A 12,844-nucleotide genomic window follows, 5' to 3' on the forward strand; every position below is an offset into this window, starting at 1 on the left:
TGAACAGAACTTGGAAAATGGTTTATTGCAATATAATGCTTATCATGTCGATACTGTCTGTCTTTCTTTCTCTTTCTTGTGGTGCTGAACAAGGTTATACGTTTCTTTTGCCCGGTAGTTTATATGAACTGTTATTACATCCGCGCTCTAAGCATACAGTTATTAATACATTGACATGTGAATGTAAATGCTGAGCTACTAATTTATCAAACAATCCGTGGCCAATTAATGCTAAATAGGAAATTATCTTATACACTTATTACACTAATAAACATACATATGACAGTATCAATTTCTGTCTCGATCTACATCTAGATAAACTGAGAAATTAATAATTTTATATCTCCCGGTCCCAAATAATTCACTCATCTTATCGTCTCCCAGAAGCGTAGTTCCGAATAGTATATATTTCCGTTTGGGTGCTTTCGGGTAATAATTCTGAATCAATAAATATGTTCCCAAGGCAGAAATCAGGTCAAAATATATCATACCAAAGTAACGGCGTCAGAAATCTGCCGTCTGTCTCATAAATGTGCCGTACGCTATATATTCAGTACTGAACTGCGCCGCGGTGGACGCTTTTCGTCTATTGAGGACAATTTAAAAAACCGGCCTAAACCTTCACATTCCACCACAATTCGTAAGCTACAAATTTAAAGGGGAAGTTGTAACTGCACCCATATCAATGTTATGGGTGCAGGAGGTTCGAATCTATTGTTCGTTAGACTTATTGCGGCCTCACGAAAGGAAGCGGTTTCACTGGTGTATATGTATATGCCTATCCAGGTGTAAGAGTTTCCTACTAAGGCTATTACCATGTGTCCTCCACCCATACACCTGGCCCCCACCATATATAAGTCATAATTTACCCTCTAAACACGCTAATATAAACATCATATTATACCGAGTATAGCTATTTTTTTGGCGGGGGGGGGGGGGGGGGTGGCGTTCTGGCACACACACACACACACACAAATATAAATTGACTTCAAAAACAGCAACATTAGTCATTGATTTAAACCAGAACCCTCTATTTATGTATTCATTTATGTATTGAAATTATTTTTTCACATTGATTTATAGGCCAATGTATACAACATGTACATATTCTCTAAAAGCAATTTTGTTCAAAACTTACACAAGATGTGCCAGCTGTACATTAATTGTAACAAATTTGCACAGGACCATTACTGTATACCAGGCATTCATCATATTTATGTATCTACACCTTTAATGTGTACCAGACTGTGTACCTGTGATACACATATTGTTCACATCTCGAGCTACACAAACACATATCTGTTCACATTTTACTTTTGAAAGTAAGTGTCGTATAGCATCATTATAAAATGGTATCTTGGTATAAGTGACAACCAAATTAACTCCAGTAGATCTACAAGTAAATCACTCTAAAGGTAAAAGTTTACCACTACATGTATCACATGCAAATGAAAATTATAAATGTGAATCCAACACAAATAGACCTACAACGTGAAGAAACATAAACTGCAAAGAGAACGACTGAAATGGAAAATTTGAGTCTGTCAAATGGAATGTATAATTCATTACATTTCAAACAATTTATCACTCAGAAGCATAAGGAGTAAAAAAAAAGCGTTTTTTTTTAAATGCACTTGTTTCTGGTTAAATTGAAAAATGACGTCTTATTTACATGCCCTACTGGAATATCTTTGTTCAGGGCATAGGATTCACACTATGACATTGACACCAGACTTGGTGTCTAATTGATATCATTTTGAATTGAGTCACCCGAAAATCACATGTAGGTGGATTTTAATCACGCGAAAAAATATAACGAAATACGCGACACGTGCATAAAACTGAATTTTGTTGAAATTCCCAAACTTTTTTTTTTCACAAAACCCCCTTAACATTTCGGAGAGGTAATTAAAACGGTAACTATACACTCTTAAGTTTAATTAAGATACATTTTTCAATTTAATTGTTAAAGTAAATGTAACATTTTAAAATTGAGTTGAAAAGGGTATTGATTAGGTGTTTCTAGATAAGCTTATACGTAAACCTCAGAATGAGGATTTTTTGTTTTCGCATCGATTAAAACATACCAGCTCTTAGGCATATATCCGTTTAACCTGGCCTCACCACGAACTAGATGAACAACTGACTGACTGTGCTTGGTCACGTGCGGCGATCACGTGTCCGTTTTCTCACAGGTTTTAGGTATTGTCCGGTGAAACGAAAAAAAAAAAAACTCACTGAAACACTTTCCTAAAATTGTGACAGACAAAATCACACAAAAACATGTCTTCTTGTCGCGCACGCGATACCAACAGAATAGATAAGATAAACATGTCGAGTAGCTTATCTCCTGGGAATTGTCCAATCGGAACGTCGGACACAAGTCTAAATTTATAATCTGTCGTCCAGTGCGCATTTCCCCTTCATCCCACGTCATAGTAATTCTGAGGAAGTCCTCTCAAGCTGTCCATGCTATGCGTCATTTACTCAGGTCCAGGAATCCTATAGAACTGTATTATGCTGGCGGATGTAACAGACCTTTATATTATTCGTGATTTACCAAAAGGATGAATTTCAGAGCTCTTTTAGCGGCGGCCTGTGTGTGTCTGTGTTACCGTCGACTTGTCAAAGGTAGGTTCAATTAGTGTTGTTCATATTGCGAAACAAATAATTGTTATAACGATGAAAATACGCTGTGTGACAGAAATTGCTAGGAACACGTGCATAAGTTTGTACATTCATTTTTGTCAAACATAGTCTATCCTTTGTGAATATATAGAACTGCAATATTCTAATAAAATGTTGTGAAATGTGAAACAATTGTAGACTTATACCATGAGGTACATAATTTATCGAATCAGAAGAGATATTTCTTTTTATCTTCTCGCCGCCACTATCATATCGTAAATATCATTGTGGTATTTGTGTATATAGGCATGAGTACGATAGCACTGTCTCTATATAATTACTCAAGGCCTTAATACTGGTTAAGGCATTTAATGGGTTCTCCCCGAAGATTGACATCCTAATGACACCGTTACGGCTCTACGTCAGAATGTTTGTGAGATGTGGAGGTGCAGTGGTTTTCTGTGGATTTCCTTGAAATAAGTATACCAGAACGCCTTAATACGTGTATATCAGAAAGAAATGAAAAAGCCATTAAACAAATTTTCCTGGGAAACGACCACGTTTGACCAGTGCTGTCGTTTGATTGACCTCCTAGTTTGGCTGTACGCAGTGGCGAAGTGCGGTGGTTTGCTTTGGACCGGGGGATTTCCTCCATGCATCTAGATTAATAAACTTCACCGGCGTCATATAAGTGTAATATTCTTCCAATGCAGCGTAAATTTAGAGTCAAAAAATAAAGAAATAAATTAAAAACGGCTGCATATCCGAACGTCGCTTTGATGATAGACATCCATACAGTATTAAGATCTATAGTCGATACTTAGATCGTTTGCAGCTTCAGAATGACGCAGATTTAACATATTCGGTGTCTTAATCAGTAGAATCAACATTGAACAAAGCTCAATGGGTTACAGAAATTAAGGAAAACCCCGCCGTGATCTGGTAGGACATTTGTATGATGTCGGAGTACATTTACTGAATTACATATACATATCTACTATGTCTTTGCGAAGATGAAGCTGGTTGACATGTAATCGTGTAGTTGTATGCACAAGCCGGCATCTCTCACGTAATATAGGTGTTAGCTCATAAACTCCGGACATCTATAGCCTCAGACCACAATACGCCCAAGGACGTTCAGGCTCATCTGTCTCGAGAAGCTTGCGTGCTATGTGGTGCGTGCTATGTACGAATTCGTTCTTCTCGTGGCCGTGAGAAATCACTAAATGTAAGAAAGTCATGCACGAAGAAAACCATGCTAATGGATTGTCTCTATTTTTTATTATTATTATCTTTTTTTCTTGTAATTTTTTTAAGGAATGTGTTCGTTTGTAAAATTGGTTTAACGTGTCATCCTGCGTTGAAATATTCAGGGTATGGTCAAAGATTTAACACGTATTTGTGGCATTGGTGGGTACGTCTACCGCAGAACAAAGGAGAAAGGATGTAAATATATATGCACACACACACACATTCGTGTTGCGGCTATGAAAAATATGTGTTCTTGATTAATAACCTATAGCACGTTCTCGTTTTCTTCATTAATTAGTTTCCCTTTCCGCTGCCTGCTGTCATTTATAGCGGCCCATGGACGGTTCAGTTTCAAAGCTAAGTATAGGCCTAAACAGCAAACAGGGCGTTTTAATGTGAGGACATATCGTGAGGAAAGAGATGCAGTCACAAACCACATCGCGTTTATTTCTTCATTTACTTGACCCTGGGTGCGAAAGTACCCATATTTATTTAAAACATATCTGAGGTTGATTTGCTCTAAACATTGAAAAAAGTCCACATGCAGTATTAACCTTCAGCCTGATGCACCTAAAAATTTAAATTAAATTTAAGTTATTTACAAAGCAAATAGGGAAAAGACGGAACATTTAAATTATATAAGGAGTTCTCTGTCCATGGCGGGTATTGAACTCGCACCTGGTGGTTAAGAGTCGCTACCTTACTCACTAGCCAAGAGAGTCCTGTGAAATTATCCAATATTAAGACACTTTGAGAAGAATTAAGTGGAGTAAGTCATATTTGCCCAATTTCGTTGCGAGTCACACTAATAAATGCTTTTTTTTCTTAATTGATTGCTCTTTTACACCTTGTAACACAGAGAATATATCTTAATAAAATCGCTCAGTGATACAAGAACGACCACTTCAAAGACTCGGGCAAAATCATGAGTCATATCATTAAATTCAAATTTGAAGTCTAACCTTGCCTTCGGGACGGATCTATGCGCACTTCGTGCATGTCACACTGCGTGCGGAATGGCATTACTGTCTGTCTATCTGTCTTTCCGTCTGCATGAGTATACCAACTACTCCTGAAATACCAGATCAGATAAGTCACATGAGGGGTATCAGGAATGTGATACATGCATGTCAGGTAACATTTCTAGTAATCCTTGATGCCAAATGACATGAAAACAAGATCAGAAATATACAGATCCTTCGTTTACGTTTTGTCCACACAAATATTAAAAGGCAGTATTTCCCAAAACCAACAGGGGCCGTTCTAATGAATAGGCTTCCTGTATTATAATTACTGGTAAGACCACTGGACAATCTAAATACACCATCAAACAGTCGTACAAACAAGAAGGATATAGTAGGCCTATGCCTGTATATAGCTGTATTATGTGTTCGTCTCACACATGTATATGGAGGATGTCAATCGCGTGTTAGGTTACTTCCGCCAATTTCTAATTAATATATATATATATATATATATATATATATATATATATATATATATATATATATATATATATATATATATATATATATATATATGATATAATGGTATATTGTTAAGTGATAAAACTAAATATTAGTACCTTGGGGTTAAGCGGAAGGCGCAAGGCGTGATAAAATTTTTTACACCTACCTACAGGTACAGATGTGGAAATGCATTGTTTTTTTCTAAACATGCATTGTAAACCTTGGTGAGCCCTGTACATTTGATTATTTGGGGATTAAGGTTTTATAGCCCAGTGGCTATACCGGACACGCACCATCTTCAGTGCCTATCAGTTCCGACCTTATGCTGATTATCAATTTTATTTCATATAGATCCGACCCGCGGTGTGTCACTTAAGACGTCCACGGCGCTACAACAGCCCCACCATCACAACACAGTTTGTCCACTATACCTGGTCACGCAGTTCGCGAGGATCTGTCACAGACAGATTAATTTAAGTTTAGGACCATTCAAGTCTCAAATCACACTTTCTGTGTCTCACAGATTACTGGACCATACGCAATACTAGAAGTTCTCGGTCAAGAATATCAGTGTCATTTCTTCTTTTCCCTGATTAAATTATTTTCTTAAATTGGTGTTATATACAGTATTCAAAAATATTTCACTTATACGACGTCAAATCAAGGTTAATGTCTAGCGAAAATCCGACAGAACCCACAGAAAACCAACGTAAATGACCTGGAAAAAATTCAAACAAACGATATGGTTTGTTACAAATCATGTTGATAATTTTGCCAGATAATCTGAGAGTGCTGTTTAATTAACACATTATAAAGGAAACATTTGTGCTCCACATTGTGTGGAAATGTTAAAACTGGACATTTATATGAAACTTCGGAAGGTGTGGCTCTGCCACAACTCTAAACCTTGACTTATGGCTTTACATCTAGACGTTTATTAGAAACTTTGGAAGGTGCGATGGAAGGTTTCCTCTGGTACAGTTCTAGGCCGTGGTATTTCGCTTTACATATAGACGTTTATCAGAAACTTTGAAAGGTGTGATGGAAGGTTTCCTCTCTCTCAGCTATAGGCCTTGGCCTTTGGCTTTACATCTAGACGTTTATCAGAAACTTTGGAAGGTGTGATGGAAGGTTTTCTCTCCCACAGCTCTAGCTTTTGGCCATTGGCTTTACATCCAGACGATTGTCAGAAACTTTTGAAGGTGTGGTGAATGGTTTCTCTTATAGTAACCTGTCCAGTTTCTTCAAAACCGCGAAGAAAAAATAAGAATCTTCATGGTGATTAATATTTTCACTAAACCATCTCAATGGTTGCAGGAGATGATGACGGTGACGATGGTGACGAGGGTTTTCTGGGCACAGAACAAAGAGACATTTATCCGGACAATATCCTTTACCATCATTTCCATCGAGGCAGGCGCCACGTATAACATACGGCACTTATGAAGCCGAAGACGATGCACCACAATCTGGTGCGTATGCTCGCCCTTCAGATGGCTTCGTAAGGCCTTCACCCCTTCAGAGCAAGGTGAGGCCATCTTTATTAGGGAATGTCCCAATGTATCATGGAGCGATTAATCGAGGCGATGGCGACGAAGTACAACCAAGAAATCCAGGCTTTATAGCTTCGCCAATCCCCCAAGCCCCTGTTGTACCGGCAGGTGCCGTACAGCTTCCAAAACGAGGCGGCCTGCAACTGCCTCAACAAAGCTTGCCAAGGACAGGGGACAGTTACGCGCAGGATTCAGACGAGTTTGATAGAAGAAAGTTTCCACATCCACAACAGCGAGATGATGATAACAGCGATGGTCCATCTGCAAACAAGACTGAGCTCTAAGGAAAAGAATAAAAGGTTAGGATTTAGGAGACAGAGCGCCGCAGTTGTTGGAAATGATGGCGTTTCGTCAGTGAGAAGGGCAGTGCACTTGATACAGACATTGGTAGCACAGGAAACGTCGGAAGCTTCAGAGAGATTGTTGATAGTAGCAGAGAGTCTGATGGCAAGGAACAAAATCCAGGAAAGTTGGAATCGTTCACCACGGCGGTGTCAGTGCATATAGTGGCGAGAACGACAAAAGGCATTCGAAAGAAACCCTCACAGATAGGGGAAATGATGGAGATGATGCAGTTTATCGTCTGTTACAATACCCACCAATGATAATGTTAGAAGCAGTGATAGGCATTCAGATTCCTCTGAAACGGAGTACATAAGTAGAGAAGCCGACGAGACAAAGGACGAAACAGGGCGAAAAATTACTCAGAGTGTTACGAAGGTGGGTGTCAGTGGAGAGTCGTCGGAAACATCGCAGCGTTTATACATAGACACAAAGAACCGGATGAAGAAGTTGCCAAAGCAAACGCTAAAACAACACGACGTTTAGGAGAAATCAGGGTTCAGGCGAAGACCAAAGAAGCTCACACGGTGTCGTCAGGGAGTCGAACAAGGGACAAGAACGCACAAGTTTTGAAGACGGGTATTCGGATGATGAGGAAGGAAAATCAGGAGATTTTAATGAAAATGGAGAAGAGAGCGACTCCAAGGAGAACGCAGAACTGGTGCACTGCAGATATATAATGATGGTGATAAAGCGGAATACGACGATGGAAGGATAGATGACAGTCATGATGACGACACACACGGAGACAGCAAAGGTGGTGATGTCTCTATCGATCACGAGGATGACATGGACTTCCATCCTAAAGACAGTGCAGGGGGACATCCTGATGGGTACAGCAACGAGGACAACAGTGACGGAACTTCAAAGGGCAAAGAGTCAGTGATGCAAATCCGCTAAACCACGACCAAGGAACTAGCATTTCAAGGAGGTTGATGACAGTTCTGAGTATCTCTCCTCAGACGACAGCAAAGATAAAAGTGACGACTCGAGGGAAAATGGTGAAGACTCAGATAGTGACAAGGGAAGCAAACGAAGCGACGATGATGGTGAGAGCGATGAGGATGATGATGGCGATGATTCAGGTAGAGAGAGCTGTACAATGATTGCTGTGGGTCGGTGTCTTGGGAGATTGGCGAACTTTCATTCCAGAACATTACCGACACATTTATTCTCAACAGTAGACGAACTCTGCAGGTAAGGTGAACTGAAGACAGAATTTGCTTTTCCTTGACAAATGAGCAAATAAATGATTTTAGTGAAATTTGATGGAAAACTAGTATACGTTACAGCGTACGTCATCTATTCACAACATGTCCTGACACGTAAGATAAAATCGCGCCTTGTAAGCGTACTCTAGAATTTACATTTGGTACCATTTAGTGAGAATTCAGTATGCAAATGTTGAAATACTGTATCTCTATTCTTTTGATAAGCCACTTCCTTGTTTTTTTACTTCAGTACCGTGGAGACAATGAATCGAGCTTTAGAAACATGAAAAACAACTGTCCAGATTGATGTCCTTTATCGAGTGAACGTTTTAAGGCAATCAACCAACTACATTTGCAATGAGAAAAGGGAAGGTGAGTATCATACTGGTCGGAGCATTCTAGAGTATATACCCGAATAGAAGCCATCAACATTTAAAGCTGAAGTTATGCTTGGAGAATTGTTGAAGGCTTTTGAGCTTAAGTGGTAGATAATGTATTGGAACCATTGTGGGGAACAACCAAAACATGGCGATTGAATTAGCTATATTTCATATTTAGTCAAATCCGATTATTGGTGTGATCGTTACTAAAAGACGTTGAAAGATAATGAAGCTGGGTGTACTGATAAAGCTTTAGACGTCAAAGTATGCCTTCAATACTGGCGTAGATCTACGAGACGCAGAGTAAAAAACAAAATTAGGTACGATAACACCTGATACGACATAACATTCTATAATGAAATATAATTGCTTTCTGCAGATTTTGGTGAAGTGTACAATTGTCTTCTGGAAGCCACAGACCGCTACTCCAGATGTTATGAGTCCTACACTAGCACGGAGGGATCAGCCGTACAGAGAAAGTGTCGGTAAGAGACTTATATGTTTTTAACCGCAGTTTAACATTATTGTCCATTTCGGAACATGTTATGCATGTTTGTATAAAAACCTAGATTCATTATGTAGATGATACAGAACATCTGAACGGTTTTATACACGTTGGGATACATGAACAGCTGTGATAAATACGCCAATGAGATACATATTTGGATTATCGACAACTTATATATTAGCGTGGTACTCGATTTAAATACAGTGTTTCATTCATTCTCCTAGAACATTCCTGGCGTCTTCCATTGAAAATCATTGAAAACTCTTTACTATCCCTTCTTGTGTGATTGCGTCCTAATTGCGTTCTTTATATATACTTTGTTTTTAATTCTGTGGTCTTTTTGTGTTACACGTCGTTTTGGGAATTGGCATTGCTGTATTGACCATGAACGTCCATTTTGGTTGGTGGCTCGTATACGAATGTCTGTTTCAACGTGTAGATTTATAACTCGTCCGACAAGACCAAAATTTTAAAAAGGGTCGCATATCAAAATCTTCATGAATAACATATGCTGGTCCATGTCTTCGTAATGGTCTTGCGAATTTGAAAGGTGGTTAAATTATGAGTTTCTGGACAACATGACATGCCCTCTTAGTTTAAGATGCAAAAATGCTTAAATGTGGACGGAGCATACAGAATCTCTTGTGCTCAGCTTCATAATGCAGACACCATGCATGAATGTATGAATACTTGAATCTGAAGTGCAGTTAAATCAGATATTGTTGATTACCGACATATGAATTAGCATAGCATACCATCTGGTTACTCATTCAATCTTCGCGCCCAAAACATTCCCTTGCTTCTTTTCAGGCTAAATGAATGCCGATGTCTACCTCTTTTAGGGGGCTGCACGTATACTAATTACTAAATCTATTTACTTTATTAACTCTATAGTGGTTTGTGGTGAAAGTCGTTTTGAAAGGTGGTATTACGTTTATTGACATGAAACTTACAGTATAAACGACTAGCACATGGAGAGTAAAACCAGAGTAGCAACCACAGTGTGATAACTGGAGAATGATCACGCTTAACCAATGAAATCCGGCGTCTTGTCACTTTACCTCAGTTAGGGTTTTATTGACACTGGTCCATGCAAATGCTTAATAGTAACAATATACACGTCCCTAGCACTATGGCTCTAAAACCAGACTGAGGTCCAAATATGCGGTGAGGTTAATTACAATTTATCAGACGCCATGCACTGAATATAGAATATACAATTACTGAAGTCTTAGATTTTCTGAAAATATTCGATTTGGTGATATTGCACTGTTCCAGACCAGTTGAAAACTTTGAAGATTGTGTAGAGTGACTGTAGCCGAGTGTGGCCAAAAGGCAGGGGATCTGGTCAGGAATTATTACCAGCAGTCAGGACTCAATCCGCTGGTGGACACCGACCCGGATTTGGTTTGTCCAGTCATAGGTGAGTCAAGGGCGCACTACACTCGACCCTCGCATTACCATTCATTGGGAAGATGAGCAATCCGCGTTCTTCAAAAGAGGATCCTACGTGGAAGATCTGCCAGCAATGTGAAAATCATGGTGGGTTTCCTCTGGGTTCTGCTCTGACTCCACCATGGTGCTGGCCGCCGTCTCATTTAAGTGAAATATTCCAGAGTACAACGTACTCCTATCAAATAAATAAATAAATTTTTCATTATAGGGCGCGGTTTCACAATTATCACAACTGTATTAAATTAAATTTAATTATATCATTAAATTCATGAGAGTTTAGAGGGATTATGAGAAGGACACTCTCTTCTGTTGTAAATAGTCTAGCAGTTATATTTTGTCTGGGTACACGCTAAGGAAAATCCCTTTTATGACGGTCTTGTACCATTATGTTGGCAGGAATAATTAACGGTGTCGCCTTTGTTTTCTTCATCACAATGTACTTGAACGAGGGAAAACGATGGGTAGGCTTACTGCAAGGGATATAGAACAAGTGAACAATCTAATTAATCAAGACTTTTTATTGTCTTTTTACAGAATCTTTTCAGCAAGAAGATGGTGAGTACGCTGGTAATTTTAGTTATGTAAAACTGGTGTAGGAATTTGATCTTGACAATAATATTGATATATGATATACAATCGATTATGGTAAGAATTAAATAATAGAGAACATACATATGAGATATATGTGTAACAAGCGGCTTGACAAAAACAATACCATATATATATATATATATATATATATATATATATATATATATATATATATATATATGGTTTCATTTATATTGTCACCTATATTGTATGACAATAGATTAGTACAGATATATGATGGCATTCTTAATTAAATTAAGGAGATAACCGGTTTCCTCCCACCATAATGCTGGCAATATACGTGGAATAATCGTGAGAAAGGCGTAAAAAACTTATCAAATAAATAAGATTAAGTATTTTCTGCTGTTGACGGAAATTTGTAATAACACAGTTATTTTTGTTAGCATTAAACATTATCACATCTTTTCTAGGTAGGTCATGCACACGTCAGCAAATATTTACCTTTCAACAATCCCGCTTTGTGCTCTGTTGATTATAGGTACGCCCGATCGACAGAAGACGGTGCTGGCAGTTGGACTGACGCTTGCGGGCTGCGTGGCGCTGGCAGCTGGTGTAGTCATCTCCGCTATTGTGGGAGCCCACAAGAGAACGCAAATGGCCCATTACATCCTCCAAGACGCCTGATTAAACAAGTACTTAGCACTGTACAGTGTACTTTGTCCATGCGGCTGTGTACACAGGATACACAAATAACCCATTTGATACATTTAAGTTAACTCTGAACTGGAATGAGATAGATGTACAGGTTAGTGCACTGTCTTTAAAGAGGCTGACGTTTCTCTCAGTTTTATTTTTGTGCGTGATTACAAGAAATGAGCAGGGTATATGGAGAATAGATTATACAAAGTAGGCCGTCTTTGTATCATGGAGGTCAAAGGGTTAACTGCTTTTTAAACATGATCTCAGGCTATTTGCATATTCACCTCAGTTTAATCAAGTTTTATCATAAACATTTCTACATCCTAACCTCCGTCAAATAAACCCGTCACAAAAGTGTTTACACTTAAAACAACCATTATCACAAACTGTTTTACAAACTAACTTCAGCCTAATGGAGCCTTGTTATGAACGTCTTTATAGTTTGCCATTAGTCCAATAAAGTCAATTTTCATAAACTGCATTACACATAAGTTAAAACGAAGCCTTCCACAAATTACTTTACTTCTTCACTTCAGTCATATTAAACCTCACCGTGCTATTTTTCACGCTTAAACACAAGTCAGATTTTTAGTGTTAGAATTAGTGCCTAGACTTGAATATATGGAGACCCAAAGTGTGCACATATGCCTGACACGTTGTTAAAGTCCCTGGTGTTTTTATATGGACATGTTCGAAATGATTCAAAATTTAACGCCGCAGTCGAAAGTGTCCACTTATAAGATGGCATACAGGTCTTTAACCCAAACTGGTTGATACATGTGGCCAGTGTGCAAAT

Source organism: Liolophura sinensis, chromosome 6 (assembly GCF_032854445.1).
Source record: "Liolophura sinensis isolate JHLJ2023 chromosome 6, CUHK_Ljap_v2, whole genome shotgun sequence".
NCBI classification, from domain to species: Eukaryota; Metazoa; Mollusca; class Polyplacophora; order Chitonida; family Chitonidae; genus Liolophura; species Liolophura sinensis.